Here is a 22,730-nt window from a genome sequence, read left to right on the forward strand (position 1 = left end):
TCAGCTTTAAATGCTTGGGGCAAAGCTGAAGAATCAGGAAAGAGGTCTGAGTCATTTATTAAAATTATACAAGATGCCGGGCATTGGTGGTACACACCATTAATCCCAGTACTTGGGAGGCAGAGGCAGGCAGATCTCTATGAGTTCAAGACTAGCCTGGTCTACAAGAGCTAGTTCCAGGACAGCCTCCGAAGCCACAGAGAAACCCTGTCTTGAAGAAAAAAAAAACAAAAAACAAAATTATACAAGACACAAATAAGGCATTGATTTTTTTCTACAAAGATTGACTTCAGATGTAAATAGAACAGTATAAAATCTAGAAGTCAAACAAATATTAATAGACTATTTGGCTTTTGTAAATGCTAATCCAGAATGCAAAAGGGTGATTAAGCCTTTAAAGGCAAGATCAGCACCAATAAAAAAATGGATTAGAAGTAGGACTGATAATTGGATCCCACAATTATGATATTAGTCTGATAGAAGAAGAAATTTGTAAAAGTTTTAAGAAAATCAAAATGTCAGATGTTTTAATTGTGGTAAAGCAAGGTCATTTGAAAAGGGACTGTAGGCAAGACATTCCTAGAAACAATGTTTTTCTAGAGATAATCCAAAAAGAAGGCCCCAGCCTTCTGGAGTGTGCAGAAGGTACGGCAAAGGTTGGCATTGGACTACTGAATGCAGATCAACAAGGGACAGGCAAGGTAACTCTTTGCCATCAGGAAATGTCCTAAGGGGCCTCTCAAAGTCCCCAGTGTCAAAATTGACTCAATCACTCCTTATCAGCATTGAAGAAACTCATCCACAGAGCAATTAAAAGACTTAATGCCTGTTGTTAAAAACAATGCTGCTCTAAATGTAATCAAGGACAGTTCAGTAGATAAAATAAAAAATTCAGGAAAGTCCAGTAAACAAGTATTTTGACAAACTGCTATAAATGATCAGAGACCAAAACTAAAAATATAAATAAATAGCATTGTAATTGAAGGTTTAGTAGCCACAGGGGCAGATGTAACAATTTTTTTTCACCAAAATCTTGGCATCCAGATTGGCCTCTTCAGGAGGTAAATATTCAGCTTCTAGGGATTGGAACTTTATCTCAGGTTAAAAAAAAAAAGTACAAGATAGGATAGTATATAGGGCTAAAAGGACAAATAGGAGAGTTAAAGCAATTTATGGCAAATACAGTCAAGAATTTATGGAGGTGTGATTTGTTGCAGCAATGGAAAACAAAGATTAACATTCCTCCTGTTATGCCCAGATCATGAAGACCCCCCAAATCCCACCAGACGACAGACTCACCTGAACTGCAAAAACCAAGGTTTTTATTGTATACAAGCCAACAGGGACCTCTACTGGAAAAGTGATGCAACAGCCGCCAGAGAGGTGTCTTAGAGCTTTTAGCCAAGCTCCTTTAAAGGGGAAAGCCACAAAAAATTACATTAGTGGGTGAGGTTCGTTGCTGACATTTAGCAGGGTCATAGGAATTCATATTTTTGGCAGTACAACCTGTTATTTTACATATTTTCATTGGTGTCAGGGGGAGGGAACATTCTATGGTTTCAGGGTTGCACCGTGACCTTTTCACTTTTCCTTAAAGTAGGCTGGGTTTTTTTTTTTAATTCCTTGGAACAGAGTAGAACTGGGTAGCTCGAGGTCAAGGTGGGGTTGCTCTACTCTGGAAAAGTTGCTGGGGTTTGATTCTTAACCCTTTCATTTGCTCCTCTTTCATAGGTGTAACTCAATCATGAGCTACAGAAATTTAATTCATAATCTTGCCTATAGTTCTGTGACCTTTGTACCATAAGTTGAATAGTATTCAATATCAATCTTTTATAAATTGGACCAATCTATTTAAAACGCAGGGGCCAAACATGATTAGGAGCCGAGGAGTATAATCAAAGGTCCTGTAAGTGTTGATGAGTGTTGTAAACCACGGTGATTTGTTAAATCAGCATTCAAACCACCCTTGAGCTTCATATTCCTGTCCTCGCTTTTCTAGTCCTTCCCTTATTTTGGCCATATTGTCTTTTATATGACCTGAATAGTCACGATAAAAACATTATTCCCATAGAGCTGCACATAGTTCCCCTTTTTGAAGGAATAGCAAAGACCTCTACGATTTTGCAGGGCTACTTCAGCTAATGAGGAGAATCTTGTAAAAGGGTAATGGAATTTTCTATTCTTTTGAGGTCATTATCTAGGCTTATTCTTAAGGCTGAATAATGTTGCCCTTGTTATATGAGATTTGTAGTCCCCGTACCTATACCTGCGGTTATACCTGTACCTATTGAGAGGTTGAGGGTAATTGCAGTCATAGGCTGTTTTTTAGTTTTATGATGCTCCATGAGATCTAATAATTGATTGTCTGTGAGTAGATGAGTCTGGGGAGTAACTGGACTAAAATGCAGAAGCCTGTGGTTTCCTTGATTATTCCAGTGTGCACACAGGGGTGAGGCCTGTGGAAAAGTCCACCAGGTGTCATTAATGGGGACCAAATACCCGTTTAAACTAGTGATTGACTTTGTTAGGTTGCAGAAGTCAGAGTGACCAGATGGGGAAGTACCTACACAATTTCCTTGGCCAGACACTTGTTGTAAAGTTAAAGAGACTTTGGAGTTCCAGTGACATTGGTTGGAATTTTATTTATTTATTTATTTATTTATTTATTTATTTATTTATTTTTGTTTGGTTTTTTTTTTAGGCAGGGTTTCTCTGTGGCTTTGGAGGCTGTCCTGAAACTAGCTCTTGTAGACCAGGCTGGTCTTGAACTCACAGAGATCTGCCTGCCTCTGCCTCCCGAGTGCTAAGAATAAAGGCATGTGGGACCACCACTTGGCTGGTTGGAATTATTATTATTTTTTTGGGTTTTTTTTTTGAGACAGGGTTTCTCTGTGGCTTTGGAGGCTGTCCTGGAACTAGTTCTTGTAGACCAGGCTGGCCTCGAACTCACAGAGATCCGCCTGCCTCTGCCTCCCAAGTGCTGGGATTAAAGGTGTGTGCCACCAACGCCCGGCTGGAATTATTTTCAATTAAATATTCCCCCTGGACTGCTATCCCTTCATAGTATGGTAGAGATATATCATAACAGAGCCAACATGACTTAGTAACATTAGGATTGGTGGCATTGAGAAGTATGATTGTTGGAGCATTGTTCTAAAATTTGCCAGTTAGAGAGTGGGGCAAGGATGGGCTGATTGGGACTACTGGTATCAAATTTGGGCTTGTCCAACAGAACCTGGTTTGGACCCATAGGTCTATTCTGGCTCTCCGGTTGTCAGATATAGAACCACAGCCTGAACAAGGCCCCAATGTCTTCACCAAATGCTCAATCCTTATCATACAACTTTAGTCCCCAAGTACAACCTGTTTCCCATCCAACTATTGTTTGTTTACCCTTCAAGGTGAAAATTAGGATTAGGGGGTTGCATGTTGTTACTCAGCAACCTTGATGCTCTGCTCTGTCAGTGGAGCAAGGTGGAGAGGGTTGGGGTTTGCATGACATGGATGAGATCATCTTTCAAGGGGGGAGTCCACCAGGTAAGTCTGGTAGACACACAAGGCCAACTCTTACAATGATAATATGAAGTCCCCCCTACATGTCTCAAAGTTAGAAAGGTGCCCCAGACAGACATAGAAATGAGGGTTACAGGCTTGGAGCCTTCTGGTCTTGCTGTGGATATTGCCTGGCCATTCGACACAAGCCTTAAAACCAGGGTCACAGTGGCAGGCATCAACTCAGTCAGGGCAACAGCAGCCTATAAACAACTGACAAAGATCAAAAGAGATATCGGGGTACCAAGTTCCAGGCATGGCTATTGTGGATGTCTGGTTTAGGACCTTTCTGGTCTCTGCATTATAAAGTTGCCAGGTTAAGCTCTGAGGGGCCTGAGGGTTTGCATCAGCTGTTACGATGAGCAGAAGCAGATACAGGAGCAGGTTCGTCAAGCAGAAGGCACATCCTGAGCTGGTTTGTCGCATGTTTGGACAGCTCCCAGGATTCTCCTTTGTAGTCCTCGGGTACCGCAAAGGAGTCTACAGGTCAGGTCTACTTTGATGGCCATAGGGGTGGTCATGAGGATCACGAAGGGCCCTTTCCATCTCGGCTCCAAGGTTTTATGTTGGTGCCTGTGGATGAAGACCAGGTTGCCCGGCTGGAACCTGTTAAGGTCTCTTTTAGGATTCTATTCATACGTTCTTCCTGAACTCTGGGGTTTGTATGCACAATGAAGTTTCCATTTTGCCTCCAGTGCAGTGGCTAGTCCCTGACTTACCTGAGAGATAAATGCTGGCCCACTGTCTGAGCCTAGCATCACTGGAAAACCGTACCTGGGTAGAATCTTTTCAATTAATTTCTTGGCTATGGTGTTGGCTGTCTCATGTTTGGTGGGAAAGGCCTCCATCCATCCTGAGAAGGTATCTATAAACACTAGTAGGTATTTGTAGCCAAATTCACTAGGTTTAATTTCTGTAAAGTCCAGTTCCCAGTATGTACCTGGTGGGATCCCCTTCACCCTGGTGCCAGGATTAGAGGGGTAAGGCACTGCATTGCTTAGTTGGCAAGCTTGGCAATGTGAACCGATTTCCTCAATGGCCTGATCTCTGTTTTGAATTTTAATATTAGCTCCCTGGAGCAGGTCTCATATCCTCTGTATTCCCAAGTGTGAGGTGCGGTGGATCTTTTTAAGTATCTGCATCCCCAATTTTCTTGGCAGGCTGGGACATCCATCAGCCATCCACCGCCAGTCTCCTTCACACAGTCTCTGTACCATGGGCTGTCTTCGTATCCAGGCCACATCCTCAGGAGTGTAATTGGGGATTTTAGGCAAACTCCTTGCTCCTGGGTCAACTAGGGTCGTCATGACTTTTGAGGTTAAAGCCACCTCTTTAACTACTTTGTTTGTGAGATTATTTCCCATTTGTACGGGTCCTGAATCCTTCTGGTGACCTGGGCAATGGTTTACGGCCAATTTAGAAGGTTCCCAAAGTGCTTTCAGGAGGTTTAATATCTCCGATTTGTTCTTGTTTCTCTTTCTGCTGTAAGGAAGCTTCTTTCTTTGTATATGGCCCCCTGGACATGTGCGTGGCAAATGTTACTGTCAGTATAGATATTGAGTCTTCTATCTTTTCCCATTTTTAGGGCCTGGGTCAGGGCTATTAGCTCAGTCTTTTGGGAAGATGTCCCCGTGGGCAAGGGTTCAGTCCAGATGGTTTCTGAGGTGGTAGTGACTGCTGTCCCCGCATACCTCTGTCCGTCTCGGATAAAACTGCTTCCGTCTGTGAACCAGGTCTCTTCTGTGTCTGGCACCGGTGTGTCCCATAGGTCAGGTCTGATACAATGTGTGTGTGCCAAGATCTTGGAGCAGTCATGGAATGGAGTGACCAGGTTGGGATCTGGCAATAATGCAGATGGATTGAGGGCTGTGGGACTTGGAAAGTTATTCTGGCCAGGTTAAGGGGCAGAGCTTAATAATGAGTCATGCGGGCATTGCTTAGCCATTGGTCTGGTGGTTATTTCAGCAACCCTTCTGGTGCATGAGAAGCAGCAATGGTAAGATTCTGTCCCAGAGTTCATTTGTCAGCATCTTTGACCAATAAGGCTATAGCTTCTATAATGCGGAGGCAAGGGGGCCTATCCTGCTGCCACAGAGTCCAATTTCTTTGATAGATATAGATATGCCACTGGTCTCTTCCAGGGCCCCATAGTCTGAGTTAGTACTCCCTTCATCACCCCATTATGTTCATCCATGAACAGGTAAAACGGTTTGTTTATATCTGGTAAGCCTAAAGCTGGTATCTCAAGAAACTTTCATCTTAAAACATCAAATGCCTGCTGCTGATTGTCCAGACAAAACCCAGTTTTCCCTTTGTTGCCTCATATAGGGGTTGGGCTATCTCTGCAAACCCTGGGATCCAGAGATGACAGAACCCAGCAGTATCCCCAAAATTCCCTCACTTGTTTGATAGAAGTAGAGGTTGGGATCTTTAACAGTTTCTTTGTGGGTGTCTGGAAGCTACTGGTTGCCCTTTTTAAGCACACATCCCAGGTACATTACCAGTTGCTGGCAGATTTAGGCCTTTTTAGCTGATGCTCTGTACTCCAAGTTTCCCAAGGTTTGTAACAGGTTCTCTGTGCCCTTTAGGCATTTCTCTTGATCAGCAGCCATGATCAGCAAGTTATCCACATACTGTAAAAGGCTAATGTTTGGGTTTTGGGTTCTGTACTCACTCAAATCCTCATGTAAAGCTTCACTGAAGATGGTGGGTGACTTCTTAAATCATCGAGGAAGCTGAGTCCAGGTTAACTGGTCATTGGTTCCAATCGCTGGGTCATGCCATTCAAAGACAAAATATGCCTGACTTTTAGGAGCCAGTAGAAGGCTGAAAAAAGCATATTTTAAATTTAGAACCGTGGACCATTGTTGGTCTGGAGGCAGTGTACTGAGTAAGGTATAGGGGTTAGGCACTGTTGGGAGAATGTCCATTTCTCTTTTGTTTACTTCCCTCAGATCCTGTACTGGTTGGTAATCATTGGTATGAGGCTTCTTTACTAGTAGTAGGGTGTCCTTCGGGCAGACTGTACAGGTTTTAGGACCCCAAGTTTTAATAGCCACCTTATGTGGGGTATAATCCTTTGCTTTGCTTCATGGGGCATGGGTTACTGGCGAACCTTAACTGGGTCTGCCCCTGACTTGATTTCAACATAGATAGGGGGTCGGTGTTGTGCCAACCCCATGCACCCTGTCTCAGCCAGTCTTTTATATTTGGTTTAGGCTTAGTTGACCCTTGGTACATTCCGCATTCTTTAGTTAAATTGCTTGTGACTAGGACTTGAACTGGTTTCCTGTCTTGATGGAATAGAGTGGCTCCTTTATCAGAAAAGTGGATCTGAGCTTTCATTTTAGTAAGCAGATCTCAACCCAAGAGTGGGTAGGGACATTCTGGTATTATCAGAAATGAATGGGTTACCCGTCAGGTAGTTCATGAGTAGGGTTTTGTCTCTGTGGCCCCTTGGACCCAGGTGATCTTGGTAGGCATGGGCCCTTCTGGTTTTAACAGGACTGAGTTTTCTGCCCGTGTCCACCATTAAGTCAACTGGGTTCTTCTTTATTTTTAGGGTTATCCTGGGCTCAGGGAGGGGGCCCGAGGCCCGTTCCCCTCAGTCACTATCTTATTCTGGGTATTTTTGGAGTGTCTGGGATTTTTTGGACATTCCCTGTCCCAGTGTCCCTCCTCTTTACAGTATGTGCATTGGTTTTTCCTACCTTTGGTTTAGTCTTTTGTTCTTCTTTACCAGTCTGTCTGGGAGGTCTGGGATTGTGGGAAGGTTGGGTGGCCAGTAGAATCTTTTCCAGTCTGTTTTGCTGTTGTTCCAGTATCTGGCAAGCCCCCTTTTCTGTCTTTTTTCCTTTTTCTCCTCCTTTTGTTCTGCTATTTTTCTCTTATTATTTACCTTTTTTGCCTCTGCTACTAGATCCCTGAAACTTTTCTCACCGAGTCTTTCTAACAACTCTCTTTTTTTTTTGTTTTTTTTGGTTTTTCGAGACAGGGTTTCTCTGTGGCTTTGGAGGCTGTCCTGGAACTCACTCTGTAGACCAGGCTGGCCTCGAACTCACAGAGATCCGCCTGCCTCTGCCGCCCAAGTGCTGGGATTAAAGGTGTGCGCCACCAACGCCCGGCAGACTGTAACTCTTTTTAATAGCTGGAGCTGCCTTGTTAACACAGGCAAATATGATTGTCTGTGCTGTTCTCGTGGCTTCAGGATCATATGGTGTGTACCTATGAAACACTTCCTGAAGTCTCTCTAAATAGTCTGTGGACTAGCATCAGGTCCCTGTTTAACATCGTAGACCTTAGCCGGGCCAAGTCTTCCCTTACCTTCTGCTGTGTTATAGTACCAGTCAGGGCAAGTAGAGGGGAAATTGGTATTGACTATAGCAGGATCAGTGGAAGATCAGTGGAAGGTTGCCCAGTTGGCCTTGGAACTAGTTTCTAGGACACCTCCAAGATTCTGTTCTGTTTGTCTGTAGTGAATAAAAACTTGAGATGTTGCTGACAATAGTTCCAAGTGGGCTGGTGAGTGAAAATTACAGTTTCTAAGAGGTTAATAAGGTTTCTGGGGTTTTCTGAAAAGCGGGCATTCTTTTACCAGTTGTAAAGGTCACTAAAGACAAATGGCCAGTAGTGAAAGGGTTGACTCCCTGCCTCATCAGGGGGGCTTGCCGGGGTGCAGTGGTAAAGCAATCACTTCCTGCTGTGGGGTTGCACCTCTCCAGCTCCGAGTTATTCCAGTCAGTCCTCGATGGTCTGGTACTGTGAAATCTGGCTGGTTGTGCAGGGGGACATAGGAGGGGAAATATCTCCCAGGAGAGAGTCTGAGCCTGTGGAGGTCCAGCATGTGGTGGGGGAGTAGAGATTTCAGACTCCTCTGACCCTCCCTGGAGAATAATTTTAGCTATCTCCGTGGCCTCTATAGGGAGAGCCTGCGAAAGTGAGGGGGGTGGGTCAGAGGGAGTAAAAGAGGAAACTAGAGGAAGAAAGAATTTAACCCAAGGCAGGGGCCCATCCACCTGACTGATGAGTCCCCACCAGGTAACAATGTAGGGGATTTGATCAGTGTGTCCCCCTTGGAGTCTGAAAATGACTTCTTTAACCCTGAAAATTAGATCCAAGTGATAGGACCCTTCAGATGGCCAACCAACATAAAGGTGGGCCATTGGAAGGAACAAAAAGGAACCCGTTTGTCCTTCTTTACCTTAACACTGCTGTTATGGGAAGTCTCTCTAACATCTTTCCAATGTGCTAGGGTCAAATCAAGGGCTGAGGATGGAGTGGTACCCATTCTCTGTCCAGGCGGTGAAGTCATCAGCAGAAAAGTAAATACACACGACACAGGACACAAAAGAGACAAACATGAAAGTCACACAGAGGTGCTCCAGATAATGATGCAAATTTCTGCAGGACTCAGATCACCCAGGCTCGATGGAATGATTGTTTTTTAGGGGCTCCTCATCTTCAGATGTTACAAAAGTACAAGTTGGATTTAAAAACCTGACCGGATAGCCCCCAGTGGGCCCCCCGTCCAAATGAGGAAGGGGGACGTCTCCCACTAACTCTTCCTCCAGGTCTGTCTAGATATATGACCTGTACAAATAAAAATACAAATCCCAAACCAAATACAGGCAAAAACAAAAGAAAGAAAGTAACAGCGGACGGAAGGAACTGCGGATCCGACTCACCCAGTTGGTTAATAAGAACCTTCCATAGTCTGAGGTCGGGGGTGGGGGGTGGGGGATCCTCTGGGGATCCCGGACGAGCCACCAAATGTTATACCCTGATCATGAAGACCCTCAAATCTGACCAGACGAAAGACTGCAGAAGCAAATCAATAGGGACCTCTCCTGGAAAACTGATGCAACAGCCGCCAGAGAGGTGTCTTAAGAGCATTCAGCCAAACTCTTTTAAAGTCTGCTTTTGATTGGTTGACATTTAGCAGAGTCATAGGAATTCATATTTTTGGTAGTACAATCTGTTATTTTACGTATTTTCATTGGTTGTCATGGGGAGGGAACATTCTATGGTTTTGGGGTTGTACCATGACCTTTTAATTTTTCCTGAAAGTGGCCTTTTTTTTTTTTTTAATTCTTTGGAACCTGGTGGAACTGGGTAACTTGGAGTTCAAGGTGGGGTTGCTCTACTCTGGAAAAGTTGCTGGGGTTTGATTTTAACCCTTTCACTTCCCAATCTCAGAAACAAACCAGAATGCTTCTGAGAAAAACATTAAAAGGTATTATTATCATGAAAAGTTACTGACTGTTCAGGTTGTACATAAGCAGGACACAACACCTGTTGGTCTTTCAAAAATGCCAACCTCCATATCTTTAAAATAGTTAAATAACAGGCTGGAGAGTTGGCTCAGAGGCTAAGAGCAGTGGCTGCTCTTCCGGAAATCCTGAGTTCAGTTCCCAGCAACCATATGGTGGCTCACAACCATCTATAATTTGATCTGGTGCCCTCTTTGGACATGTAGGCAGAACACTGTATACACAGTAAATAAATACATCTTTTAAAAAAGTGTTAACTGATAAACCTGTGTGTGTAGAACAATGGTCTCTGACATCAGAAAAATTACAGGCACTAGAATAGCTGGTACAGGAGCAACTAAATGATTAACATATGGGAGAATCAGCCAGTACTTGTAATTCTATATTTGTCATTAAAAATAAATCTGGAAAATGGAGAAAGTCAAAGGATTGAGAGCCATAAATAGCCAGGTGATGGTGGTGCACACCTTTAATCTCAGCACTCAGGAGGCAGAGGCAGGTGGAGTTCTGTGAGTCCCAAGCCAGTTTAGTCTACAGAGCTAATTCTAGGACAGCTAGGGCTACAAAGAGAAGCCCCCCCCTCTCTCTCTCTGGAGGCTGTCCTGGAACTCGCTCAGTAGACCAGGCTTGGTCTCGAACTCACAGAGATCCACCTGCCTCTGCCTCCCGAGTGCTAGGATCAAAGGTGTGCGCCACCACCGCCCAGCGATACCCTGTCTTGAAAAACCACCAAAAAAATAAATAAATAAAAGAGCCAAAAATAAGGTGAATCAGTCAATGGGCTCTTTATAGTCTGTAATCCCCTTGCCTTCTTTATTACCTATTGATGGTCTATTATAGTGATTGATTTAAAAGACTGCTTTCTTACTATACCTTTACAGGAACAGGATAAATAAATTTTTGCCTTCACAGTGCCTACTTATAATAATGCTCACCCTGTTAAAAATTGTCAATGGAAATTTCTTCTCAAAGAATGTTAAACAGCCTGACCTTGTGTCATATTTTGTACATCAGCCATTAGAAATAATTTGTTAACAGTTTGCTCAATCTAACCAAAATTTATCTAATTTATCTAAAATTATATGGATGATATTTTACTGGCTGCTTTAGACCCAGATACCTTAGAAAGAATGTATGATGAAGTACAGAGAATTTTGCCTTGTTGGAGGATTACAAATAGCTCCTGAAAATACAAAGAAGAGATTCTATTAATTATCTAGTATATAAGAGAGATTTACAGGCTGGGCAGTGGTGGCACACTCCCTTAATCCCAGCACTTGGGAGGTAGAGGCAGGCAGATTTCTGTTAGTTCGAGGCCAGCCTCGCCTACAGGACAACCTCCAAAGATACAGAGAAACCCTGTCTCAGAAAAAAAGATAGGTTTACAGAAAATTTTACTACAGAAAGAACAAATTGAGGGAGATCAATTACAAACTCTTAATACCTTTCAAAAGTTGCCGAGAGATTGTAAACTGGCTATGGACCCCAGTTGCAATAACTACTTAAGAGCTAAGTGATTTATTTCAAACCTTACAAGGTGATAAGGGCTTAAATAGTCTAGGAAAATTATCAGCTGAGGCTGAGAGAGCATTGGCTCTGGTAGAAATAAATTAGAGGCGCGCATGTGGATTACTTGGATCCACAGCTTCACTGTATTCTAGATATTCTGCCTTCTACTCATTCTCCCACAGGAATTCTTATACAGAGAGCAGATATCTTAGAATGGATATTTTTAGTACACAAACAGAGTAAAAAAAATTAAAGACTGATGTAGAAAAGATTTCTGAATTGATTCTGAAAGACAAAAAAGTGAAACTTCATCAATTAGCAGGAATAGACCCAGCAAAACTTGTGGTACCTTTTGCTAATGATGAAATTGCCTATTATGGGCAGAAGGACTTGCAGTAATGTTTGGGGAAAGATTAACCATAAATATGGCAAAAGCAAGAGACCCGTTCATTAAAAGGAATTAATTGGGTTCTCCCTCATATAGTAAAAGATACCAATCTCTGGAGTCCCTACATTCTAGACTGATGCAAATAAATCAGCAAGGCAGGTTATAAGTCAGGAAAAGTAAGTAAAAGTAAAAGTAAAGTGCATAGATACCAATAGTTTTCAAAACTATATCTTGGAGACTATAGGGGAGGTTTTGGTCTCCCCTGGAGTTTCTTTTGTGGCCAAACAGTTCCCAGGGACCAAACATCTAGGAGGCTGAGGCAGGGATCTGGAGTTTCTTTGTGTTCAGTTTTGGCCCTAGGCTCTGGGAGGCCAAAGGATCTAGAGTTTCCTTGTGTCAGAGACCTATGTGTCTTTTCTGTGATTGAGTGAGGGTCTAGTCCCTTTATTTCTAACTTATTAAAATAAAGCTTTTGAGTTTAGTTTACCCCTTTCACCACTTGTCCACAACTAATCACTGAACTGAACCCAAGGAACCCAGTGACAGAGAGAGAGGAGTGATGAGCAAATTGGCAAAGAATGGGCTGGCAAAACCAGCAGAGACAGCTCATCTGAACAGGGGAGAGCTCTCGGACCCCAGACCGACAGTGGGGAGGCCAGCATGGGACTGATCTGGACCCCCCCAAATGTGAGTGTCAGTGAGAAGGCCTGGGCAACCTATGGGGCCCTGAGCTGTGGATCAGTGTCTATCCCTGGTATACAAACTGTCTTCATGTGCCTATAGCACAAAGAGAGATGCTCTCTCAGCCTGGACTCTTAGGGGAGTGCCTTGACCCTACCAAGAGTAAAATGACAGACTCTAGATATCCCCTATATGGAAGGATTTGGCAATAGGGTGGGAGGGGGGAAGGGGAGTGCGGGAAGAGGGGAGGGAGAGGGAACTGGGATTGACATGTAAAACAAGCTATTTAAAATTAAAATAAAAAATGATAATAATAAAAAAAGACCCCCCTTTAAAAGTCTTAACACTTTTGAAATTATTCAACATATAAATGCCTCAGAGTTCATATGAGACTCAGGCAATCTCTTAACTGTGGGCCTCTGTAAAATAAAATACAAGTTACTTAGCAACATACAACAGCACAGAGTCAATATTTCCATTCCAATAGAGAGTGCTGGAGATGCAAGGAAGATCAGGCCAATGCCTGGATAGTCTGTAAAGTGCTTGCTGTGAAAGATCGGGCCACCCCAAGACTAAAACCCAGCAAGGTGTTTCTTTCACATCACCCTGAAGTGGGTTCTCAAGCCCTTTGTCTAGGGAGTCTGCTCTGCCACAACCTCTCTGTAAGCTAGGAAGCCTGCCCTGCCACACCTCGATGTAAGCTTACATGGCGCCATAACTCTTACATTATGCATACCTATATGTTGGTTTTTTTTTTTTAACTATATCTCAGTCACTCAGTTTTACCAATAAAGACTCTGAAGACCCAGGAGCCAGATGCTGGGGTGAAAACCTGTTACCAGAGAAAGCACCCAGCTGACCTTCCTCCTCCACCATTGTCCCAGAAAGAGCGCTCTCTCTCCTGTGCAGTTTCAAACAAAACTCTCAGACTGGGTGTCCCTCCCTTCTACTTGCTGGGCATCTTTCTATTTGTCCTCCTGACTCCCTCTTATTTGCTATGCTTTTTCCCCCCGGTCAACTGGTTGTTTTTTCCTGTCAGCTTGACCTATGGTTGACTTAATCCTGTTTACAATAAGCAGAAACTCTTGCATTAAAGGTGTGCTAGGGCTGAACCACACCACAACTAAAAACAGGTTTTTCCAGTAAATAATGCGGTCTCTGAAAGGGGTAGTTTCTAAAAATTTAGAAATAAAGAGTCCAGACCCTCACTCAGCCCCCTGTTTTAGCAGCCATGACAGGCTGCAGAAAAGACACATAGGCCTCTGACACAAAGAAACTCCAGATCCCCTGGCCTCCAGGAGCCTAGGACCAAAACTGAACACAAAGAAGCTCCAGACCCCGCCTAGCCTCCCAGATACTTGGTTCCTGGCTACTGTTTGGCCACAAAAGAAACTCCAGGATACAGTCTGAAAACTATTGGTATCTATGTACAACAGGCCACCTGCAAGTAACAAGACAAAGCCATAAAAACCACAGAATGTTCCCTCTCAGCACTGACCAATGAAAATTGGTACACAGACATTTCATGCCAACATATGACTTTGAGATTGTTCCCAAATGTCAACCAATCATAAACCAACCTGTACCTACTGATGTAATCCTGTAACTTTTGTCTTTAAAACCTAGCAGTAGACAGGGAACTTCACTCCCTCTGCAGGCTGCTGCGACAGCTAGCCAACGGGTCCGTGTTATTGTTGGATGAACAATTAAAACCGTGCTTTTGCAGTTTGGTGAGTCTGTCTTCCTGGTGGTCTCTGGGGATCTTTGCAACTTGGGCACAACAGGGGGAGACCCTGAAATCCTGATGGCTTCCACTGTGCTCTCTCCTACACCCCCACCAAATCATGTTCCGTAATAAATCTCACATCCAGTCAAAAATGAGCATTAGACTTTACATGATGTTATAGTTTATTTTATTGTTTATGAGGGGAGTCAAGACAGGGTTTCTCTGTATAACAGATCAGGCTGTCCTAGAACTCGATCTGTAGACCAGGCTGGACTGGAACTCACAGAGATCCCACTGCCTCTGCCTGCTGGGTCCTGAGATTAAAGGCTACTACCACCAATCTGGTCTACATATTGAGTTCTAGAACAGGCAGGGCTACACAGAGAAACTCTTTCTCAAAAAAACCGAAAAAATAACAACAAAACCAAAGCCAAATGCAATAAGGTGTCATGGGTGTCAGAAGTGGATTTGTGGTAGTTAATCTTGACATTTTAGCCTCATTTAGAGCCACCTTGTTATGCCCAGTTTGTAGGACCACCAAGGAGACTACTCATTGAATACAAGAACAAAGGTTTCTTTTTTTATTACATATTTTTTAGAGAAGAGCTTGCTTCACATGTCAATCCCAGTTCCCTCTCCCTGCTCTACTCCCACACCCCCACATCCCCCAGCCTCCCACCCTATCCCCACTTCTTTCCACATAGGGGATATCCAGAGTCTTTAATTTGGCTCAGGGCAGGGTCCAGGCCCTCCCCCAAGAGTCCAGGCTGAGAGAGCATCCCTCTTTGTGTTATGGACACACAAAGTCCATTTGTATGCCAGGGATAAATACTGATCTACTGCCCAGGGCCCCATAGGTTGTCCAGGCCTTCTCACTGACTCTCACACTCAGGGGGTCTGGATCAGTCCCATGCTGGCCTCCCAGCTGTCGGTCTGGGGTCCAAGAGCTCCCCTTTGTTCAGGTCAGCTGTCTTTGCTGGTTTCACCAGCCCATTCAAAGCCCATTTGCTCATTACTCCTCTCTCTCTGTCACTGGGTTCCAGGGGTTCAGCTCAGTGTTTAGCTGTGGGTGTTTGCCTCTGCTTCCATCAGTCACTGGATGAAGGTTCTAGGAAAACATATAAGGTAATCATCAAATTCATGATCAGGAATGGGCATTTAAAGTAGTCTCTCCACTATTGCTTAGCTTGCCAGTTGGTGTCCTCACTTTAGATCACTAGAGGTCTCACTGGTGCCAGATCTCTCTTCAAACCTATGACTCCCTCTATTATGGCATTTCTCATACTGTACTCCCCTATTCTACTCCCAACTCAACCTTCCTGTTCCTCCATGACCTACTCTCTCCACCTCTTCTTCCCCTCTCTTCTTCCTAGCTCCCACTCCCCTCCACCTCCCCCCCCTCATGTTCCCAATCTGTTCAGGAGATCTTGCCTCATTCCTCTTCTCTGGGGTACCATGCATATCTCTCTTAGGTTCTTTCCTGTTTCCCAGACTCTCTGTCAGTGGAATTGCAGACTGGCACTCCCCTGATTCATGTCTGAAATCCATATATGAGTGAGTACATACCATGTGTGTCTTTTTGTGACTGGGTTACCTCACTCAGGATGGTTTCTTCTTTGCCTGCAAATTTCAAGATTCCACTGTTTTTTCCGCTGAGTAGTACTCCACTGCGTAAATGTACCACATTTTCTCTATCCACTCTTCAGTTGAGGGGCATCTAGGTTGCTTCCAGGTTCTGGCTATTACAAATAATTCTGCTATGAACATAGTGGAACAGATGTCCTTGTTGTATGAATTTGCATCTTTTGGATATATGCCTAAGAGTGGAATTACTGGGTCTTGTGGTAGACTGATTCCCATTTTCCTGAGGAATCTCCATACTGATTTCCAAAGTGGGTGTACAAGTTGGCACTCCCACCAGCAGTGGAGGAGTGTTCCCCTCTCTCCACATCCTCTCCAGCATAAATTGTCTTTGGGGTTTTTTATTTTAGCCATTCTGACAGGAGTAAGATGGTATCTCAGAGTTGTTTTGATTTGCATTTCCCTAATGGTTAAGGATATTGAGCACTTTCTCAAGTGTCTCTCAGCCATTTTAGACTCCACTGTTGATAATTCTCTATTTAGTTCTGTACCCTACTTTTTAATTGCATCCTTTAGTTTTTTGGAGACTTGCTTCTTGAGTTCTTTGTAAATTTTGGAGATCAGCCCTCTGTCAGATGTGGGGTTAGTGAATATCTTTTCCCATTCTGTGGACTGCCTGTTTGTCTTGTTGACTGTGCCCTTTGCCTTACAGAAGCTTCTTAGTTTCAGGAGGTCCCATTTGTTAATTGTCAATCTCAGTGTCTGTGCTACTGGTGTTATGTTCAGGAAGCAGTCTCCTGTACCAATTCGTTGAAGAGTATCTCCCATTTTCTCTTCTAAGAGTTTCAGTGTGGCTGGATTTATGTTGATGTCTTTGATCCATTTGGACTTAAGTTTTGTGCAAGGCGATAAACATGGATCTATTTGCAGTCTTCTGCAAGCCAATATCCAGTTATGCCAACCATTTGTTGAAGATGCTTTCTTTTTTCCATTATATAATCTTAGCTTCTTTGTCAAAAATCAAGTGTTCATAGGTGTGTGGGTTAAAATCAGGGTTTTCAATTCGATTCCATTGGTCTACCATTTCCAATACCAAGCTGTTTTTAGGACTATAGCTCTGTAGTACAGCTTGAAGTTAGGGATGGTGATTCCTCCTGAAGTTTCTTTATTGTATAAGGTTGTTTGGGCTATCCTGGGTCTTTTGTTTTTCCATATAAAGTTGATTATTGTTCTTTCAAGGCCTGTGAAGAATTGTGCCAGTATTTTGATAGGGATTGCATTGAATCTGTAGATTGCTTTTGACAAGATTGCCATTTTTATTATGTTGATCCTACCAATCCAAGAGCATGGGAGATCTTTCCATTTTCTGGTATCCTCTTTGATTTCTTTAGAGACTCAAAGTTCTTGATCTACAGGTTTTTCATGTCTTTGGTTAACATTATCCCCAGATATTTGATGCTGTTTATGGCTATTATAAAGGGGGATGTTTCTCTGATTTCTTTCTCAGCCACTTTATCATCTGTATATAATAGGGTTACTGATCTTTTTTAGTTAACCTTGTATCCTGCCACTTTGCTGAAGGTGTTTATCAGCTCTAGGAGTTCCCTTGTGAAGTTTTCGGGTCACTTATGTAAACTATCATATCATCTGCAAATAGTGAAAGTTTGACTTCTTCTTTTCCTATTTGTATCCTCTTGATCTCCTTTTGTTGTCTTATTGCTCTAGCTAGAACTTCAAGTACAATATTGAAGAGATATGGAGAGAGTGGACAGCCTTGTCTTGTTCCTGATTTTAGAGGAATTGTGTTGAGTTTCTCTCCATTTAGTTTGATGTTAGCTGTTGGTTTACTGTATATTGCTTTTATTATGTTCAAGTATGTTCCTGTTATCCCTGATCTCTCTAGGACCTTTATCATGAAAGAGTGTTGGATTTTGTCAAAGGCTTTTTCAGCATCTAGTGAGATGATCATGTGGTTTTTCCTTTGCAGTTTGTTTATATGGTGGATTCCATTGATAGATTTTCATATGTTGAACCATCCCTGCATCCCTGGGATGAAGCCTACTTGATCATGGTGGATGATTTTTCTGATGTGTTCTTAGATCCGTTTTGCTAGTATTTTATTGAGTATTTTTGCATCAATGTTCATGAGGAAAATTGGTCTATAGTTCTCTTTCTTAGTTGTGTCTTTGAGTGGCTTGGGTACCAAGGTAATTGTAGCCTCGTAAAGAGTTTGGCAGTGAACCTCCTACTTCTATTGTGTGGAACACTTTGAAGAGTATCCTCTTCTTTGAATTTCTGGTAGAATACTGCATTGAAGCCATCTGGGCCTGCGTGTTTTTGTTTTTGTTTTTTGGTTGGGAGACTTTTGATAACTGCTTCTATTTCATTAAGGGTTATAGGTCTGTTTAGATTGTTTATCTGTTCTTGATTTAGTTTTGGCAAGTGATATCTATCCAGGAAATTGTCCATTTCCTTTAAATTTTCGAATTTTGTGGAGTATGCCCTGATGATTCTCTGGATTTCCTCAGTGTCCGTTATGTCATGTCCCCATTTTCATTTCTGATTTTGTTAATTAGCGTGCTCTCTCTCTCTGCCTTTTGGTTAGTTTGGACAAAGGTTTGTCTATCTTGTTGATTTTCTCAAAGAACCAACTCTTTGTTTCGTTGATTCTTTGCAATATTTTCTTGGTTTCTTCTTGATTGATTTCAGCCCTCAATTTGATTATTTCCTGCTGTCTACTCCTCCTGGGTGAGTTTGCTTCTTTTTGTTCTAGAGCATTCAGTTGTGCCATTAATTCTCTAGTGTGACTGTTCTCCAGTTTCTTCATGTGGGAACTTAGTGCTATGAACTTTCCTCTCAGCACTGCTTTCAGAGTATCCCATAAGTTGCTATGTTGTGTCTTCATTCTCATTGAATTCCAGGAAGTCTTTAATTTCTTCCTTTACTCAGGGATGGTGCAATTGTGCATTGCTCAATTTCCATGAGTTTGTAGGGTTTCTGCAATTTGTGTTATTGTTGAATTCTAATTTTAATGCATGGTGATCTGATAAGATACAGTGGATTATTCCAATTTTTTGTATGTGGAGGTTTGCTATGTTTCCGATTATGTGGTTGATTTTAGAGAAGGTTCCATGTGGCGCCAAGAAGAAGGTATATCCCTTTGTGTTTGGATGGAATGTTCTATAGATATCTGGTTTAAACCCAGTTGGGTCATAACTTATATTCTTTTGTTTCTTTGTTAAGTTTCTGTCTGGAGATCATGTCTAGTGGTGAGAGCGGAGTGTTGAAGTCTCCTGCTACTAGTGTATGAGATTTTATGTGCAATTTGTGCTTTAGTAATGTTTCTTTCATGAATGTGGGTGCCTTTGTATTTAAGGCATAGATGTTCAGAATTGAGACTTCCTCTTGATGGACTTTTCCTTTGATGAATATGAAATGTCCTTCTTCATGTCTTTTGGTTGATTTTAATTTAAAGTCTAATTTTTTGGATATTAGGATTGCTACACCAGCTTGCTTCTTGGTTCCGTTTGATTGGAAAATCTTTTCCCAACTCTTTACTCTGAGGTAATGTCTGTCTTTGACGTTAAGATGTGTTTCTTGTATGCAGCAGAACGACGGGTACTGTCTTTGTATCCATTCTGCTTGTCTGTGTCGTTTTATAGGCAAGTTGAGATCGTTGACATTGAGGGATATTAATGACCAGCGATTGATGATTCTTGTTTGATTTATTGGTAGTGGTGTTATCATGTGTAGGTTCTCCTTTTTCTTTTGGTGTTTGATAAAGTGGGATTATCTATTGCCTATGTCTTTGTGAGTGTAGTTATCTTTGTTGGGTCTAGGTTTTCCTTCCAGCACTTTCTGTAGGGCTGGATTCATGGATATGTATTGTTTAAATCTGGCTTTGTTATAGAATATTTTGTTTTCTCCATCTATGGTAATTGAAAGTTTTGCTGGATATAGTAGTCTGGGTTGGCATCCTTGTTCCCTTAGCGTTTATAGGACATCTGTCCAGGATCTTCTGGCTTTCATAGTTTCCATTGAGAAGTCGGGTGTAATTTGGACAGGTCTGCCTTTATATGTTACCTGGCCTTTTTCTTTAGCTGCTCTTAATATTTTCTCTTTATTCTGTAGATTTGATGTTTTATTATGTGGCGAGGGGAACTTCTTTTTCTACTCCAGTCTATTTGGTGTTCTGTAAGATTCTTGTATTTTCATTAGGGACGTTTTCTTCTATGATTTTGTTGAATATGTTTCTGTACCTTTTAGCTGTATTTCTTTGCTTTCTTTATACCTATTATTCTCAGGTTTTGCTTCTTCATGGTGTCCCATATTTCCTGGATATTTTGTGTTAGGGTTTTGTTGGATTTGAGATTTTCTTTGGTTGATGACTGTATATCCTCTAATGAGTCTTCAACACCTGAGATTCTCTCTTCCATCTCTTGTATTCTATTGGTGATATATCTGTAGTTCCTGATCGTTTACCCAGCTTTTCTATTTCCAGCATCCCCTCATTCTCTAGATTCTGGTGGAGTTATGTTGGTCTTTCTATTGCTGAGTGAGTTCTTACTCTGTCTTCTTCCCATCTCTTCTGTCTCCACTGGTCTCCCTTCCTGAAGCTGAAGCTGGGCACGCCCGAGGGTGGGGTCTAAAAGGGCTTATGTCTTTCCTGTGTGGGTGGGTTCTCTTGATGCCAGGAGTGTCCCCCAGAAAATTGAGGGAGTGGGTGGTGAGGAGGGGCGGGGTCCCAGGAGGACCCAAGCTCACCTGAAGCTGGGAACCCCAGAGAGTAGGGTCTGGAAGGACTGATGCTTTTCCTGTTTGGGCAAGTTTTCTCAATGCCCTTAGAAGATTAAGGGAGTGGGTGGTGGGCAGGGGAGGGGTCCCAGGAGGACCCAAGCTCACCTGAAGCTGGGAACCCCAGAGGGTGGGATCTGGAAGGACTGATGCCTTTCCTGTGTGGGCAAGTCTTTTCAATGCCCCCGGAAGATTAAGGGAGTGGGTGGTAGGCAGGGGAGGGGGTCCCAGGAAGACCCAAGGTCACCTGAGGCTGGGCACGCAGGTGTGGGAAGAGCTGCAGGTTGGGTCTGTGAGGACTGATGCCTTTCCTGTGTGGGCAGGTCCTCTCAATGCCTGGAGCAGCCTCTGGAAGATTGTGGGAGTGGGTGATGGGTGGGGGAGGGGTCCCAGAAGGACCCAAGCTCACCTGAAGCTGGAACAATGCAAGTTGCCTCGAGGATTCTGCCTGCTGGTGAGCAAGTAGACTATGGCTTACAGCTAAGGGGGGGGTTCTGTTTAAAGGGAAAATCCACAAGACTGAAAATTTTGAGATTACAAAGCTTCCGTGGTTACATAGGACAAAACAATAACTGTATGTTTAGGCCTGACACAATTAAGCAGGATATTGTAGGGGAAATAAGTTTGTTAATTATCTCCTGGGCCAGGGATTTTTACAACCTCGAGTTGATGGCTGTCTGGTCTTCTTTAGGACAGAGAAATGCTGCCACAGCTGGAGTGTGTTATCTGGTCTCAGGCCTCTAGTCAAGTACCAACTTCTTTGTTTAGTGTTATCTGTCGGGTTGCCTTTTGGGAGCTCAGAGGAGCTTGAAAGTTTTTAATTTTCCTATATGGACTTTGGAGTCTAAGTTTTTAGACTTGTATTAATTTTTCCTATTTCAACATAGAAGACAACACTCTGGGTGTGTCTGTGAGGCTGTTACTGGAGATGGGAAGACCTTCCCTAAATGCAGGTGACACCCTTCCCTGGGCTAGTCCTTTCCTGCCACGATGTTTTGTATCCTGTCCCCCACAAAACTGTAAGTTAAAATAACCCCTCTTTCTGTACGTTGCTTTTCTCAGGAATTTTGTCACAATAAGAAGAAAAATAACTAACAAACACTGGGCCTACCAATCCGGCTCTTCACCAGACTGAGCCCTTGCTGTGGCTGGTGATGTGGCTTGGTGGTACAGTGCTTGCCAGGCACGCACCAAGTATTAGATTTCTAGTTTTAAAAAAACCTTTAGAGAAGAGTACCCAATTAATTCTCATCTAGTATAGATACTACACTACACTATATTTAGCACAATCCACCAGGCTTCCTATTGCCAAGACCAAAACAGCACTACTAAAAGCATCTTGGGAAGGAAGGGGTTTATTCCATCCTACAACTTTCACGTCACACTCCACTACCGAGGAAAGCCAGGGCAGGAACCTCAAGGCAAGCAGAAGCCCTGGAGGAAACTTTACTGACAGGCTCACCCTGCTTTCATTTACAAAACCGAACCACCTGCCCAGGGGTAGTACCGCCCACATTTGGCTGAGCCCTCCCTCATCTATCCAGTCAAGAAAACGTCCCACAGACCTGCCTGCTGCAGGCATTTTCTCTATCGAGGTTCCCTCTCCGCAGATGACTCTAGCTAATGTCAAGTTGACAAAACTCTAAATAGCACTCTGTGTACCAGAAAAGTTAATGTGTCTAGGGAGATAAAACAGGTGCACACTCGCTCAAGTTAGTCCCAGGAAGTTAATGGGGACTTGAAGCTTTAGAATTAACGATAAAACTGTCATGGTCAAGATAGGCAAGTCGTCCACTTGACACCTGAATTGAGGACGTCAGACACGTTAGGTAAACGCTCTCCCAAGGAGGTACGCCTGCCACAGCTCCTACGCTTTTGTGCCCCTCAAAGGGGCTTGAAACAAACGGAACCATTAAAGTCCGGTTTCCCGCCGGGCGGAGGTGGTACACGCCTTTAAGCGACTGGCATAGCTCCTTCTCCCGGGGCGTTTCCTTGGAAACTCCCGCCACCATTCTGCACATCCTCCTTAAACATGCACCTTCCTGATCGTCCTGTACGCCGTTTCTCCCCTGCTTACTAAAGGCGGGACAGAATACTTTATCTAAAAATACTGGCCGATCAAACAATACAAAATTCGGTCCCGGGAGACTCTGCAAGCTTAGTGCTCATTACGGAGCCCCTCCCAGGGACGCGGGGGCTAGGTGTCACCGCAAGCCCCGCCCTCCCCGCC

This window comes from Mesocricetus auratus, unplaced genomic scaffold (assembly GCF_017639785.1).
Source record: "Mesocricetus auratus isolate SY011 unplaced genomic scaffold, BCM_Maur_2.0 Super-Scaffold_100010, whole genome shotgun sequence".
In the NCBI taxonomy this organism is placed as follows: domain Eukaryota; kingdom Metazoa; phylum Chordata; class Mammalia; order Rodentia; family Cricetidae; genus Mesocricetus; species Mesocricetus auratus.